The sequence below is a fragment of the Triticum aestivum genome, chromosome 4A (genome assembly GCF_018294505.1).
Source record: "Triticum aestivum cultivar Chinese Spring chromosome 4A, IWGSC CS RefSeq v2.1, whole genome shotgun sequence".
Lineage (NCBI taxonomy): Eukaryota > Viridiplantae > Streptophyta > Magnoliopsida > Poales > Poaceae > Triticum > Triticum aestivum.
The window spans coordinates 270223747-270226010 of record NC_057803.1 but is presented as its reverse complement, the minus strand read 5'-3'; positions in this window follow the sequence as shown (position 1 = coordinate 270226010).

Here is a 2264-nt window from a genome sequence, read left to right as displayed (position 1 = left end):
GTGGCCGCGTGACTGAAACTGACGGACTGAAGATGACACTGAAAACTGAATTTTCTGAACTATGAACAGTAACAGTGCCCACCAGGTGTTCGACCGAATGAAATTGGCCTCTGGTGATTTTTCCTTGAGCTGATTTTTGGTGGAGTGGCTTCTCCTTGCTCAAATAGGCTGCCTGAATTTTGGTGGAATTTTTGGAGGAGTGTAGATATGAATTTCACCAAATTTGGCAAATCTGGTCCAAACTTGCAGAGACTGAATTTTGAAAAATTTGAAAAGAGGAGGAGTGGATCAAGATGGTTCTGGGTTGTGGGTTCAAAGGACAATCCAGGAGAATTGGTTTGAGGTCAAAACTCAAATGCAATAGGGCACTTGCTTTGAAAATCTCTCAGGCTCCAAATAATTTTCAGAATTGAATTGAGGGAAAAATAATTGGAATAAAAATCCAAAACCAGTTTGGATTAGTTGGGACAGAGAATTTAGGTTGATCACAAGTTGTAGGGGAGGTTTTGGAGGGGTTTTACCACATGGGCAAGAATGCCAAGTCATGGTGGTTCCAAGATATGAAAATCCCAAATTTCATGGAGTTTCTTTTTAAAGGAAAAAGATTAAACTCCCAAAAATAATTTTGAGAGAGAACCAACAGAGAAGAAGTTTCAAAAGGTCAAACACCAAAGTTTGAAGCCAGAATAAAAACATTGCCAAAGAAAAGAAAGTTTCTTAAGAGGAAGGTTTTCTGGAAAATTTTAAATGGCCTCTTTTCAAAAACCACAAAGTTTTTGCTGAAAACCAAAGTAAAAATTTTGGAGTGTCACACGTTGGTTCGTCTACTCCATGGACTCGATCTTCTTCCTAGTGGGATTTCAGGCAAGATGACAGTCACCTTGGATCTCACTACTATCCTTGCTATGCTAGTTGTCTCGATGCTATCACTATGTCACACAACCTACCACTTGTTTATCAATCCTCCCAATATGTCATGATAGCCTCTAACCTTTTCCGTCATGCTAGCAAACCGTTTATTGGCTATGTTACTGCTTTGCTCAGCCCCTCTTATAGCGTTGCTAGTTGCAGGTTGTTTCATGTTTGGGACATGGATATCTTGGGATATCACAATATCTATTATTTAATTAATGCATCTATATACTTGGTAAAGGGTGGAAGGCTCGGCCTTTTGCCTGGTGTTTTGTTCCACTCTTGCTGCCATAGTTTCCATCATACTGGTGTTATGTTCCTTGATTTTGTGTCCCTAACACGGTGAGGATTTATGGGCCCCTCTTGATAGTTCACTTTGAATAAAACTCTTCCAGTAGGGCCCAACATTGGTTTTACCATTTGCCTAATAACAAATAAAACTTGCATAGGGACTTGCCGGACCCCGAGGTCCCTTAATCCACCCCCGGGCCAGTGCTCCTCATGAGTGTTGGTCCAAACAAGAGCTTCGTGCGGGGCCGCCTGTAACACCCCGGATATGACTTTCCCAATTTGTAATCCAACTCTTGCCTTTTCCGGCGTTAAGTTATTTTATTTTCTCGGGTTCGGGTCTTTGTCTCCATGTGATGTTATCGTTGTCATGCATCTCATATCATGTCATCATGTGCATTGCATTTGCATACGTGTTCATCTCATGCATTCGAACATTTTCCCCGTTGTCCGTTTTGCATTCCGGTGCTTCGTTCTCCTCCGATGGTCATTTCTACCTTTATTTCGTGTGTGGGTATTAAACATTTCTGGATTGGACCGAGACTTGCCAAGCGGCCTTGGTTTACTACCGGTAGACCGCCTGTCAAGTTTCACACCATTTGGACTTCGTCTGATGCTCCAACGGTTAACCGAGGGACCAAAAAGGCCTCATGTGTGTTGCAGCCCAACACCTCTCCAATTTGGCCCAAAACCCACCAAAACCTGCTCCATCATCTAGAGCGTTCGATCACAATCGCGTGGCCGAAAACCGCACCTCATTTGGACTCTCCTAGCTCCCTCTACCTCTATAAATAGACCCCCTCCGAAATCCGGATCTCCCTCGTCCGAAACCCTAAAAAAATCGTCTCCGCGCCGGCCGGACACGTCCGCCCTGACCGGATGTCCCGCCTCCGGCAACCACGCTCCGCCACGTGGCGCGGAGCCGCTCATCCCGCCGCCGGCCCGGGGAGCCCGCATCAGGCCCCCGAGGCCCATCCGGATCCGCCGCCGCCCGCCTTCGCCCTCCTCCACTCCGGCTCGCCGGCGCCGCCGCGCGCCTCGCCAGGTCTTCGCGCCGCCATCGA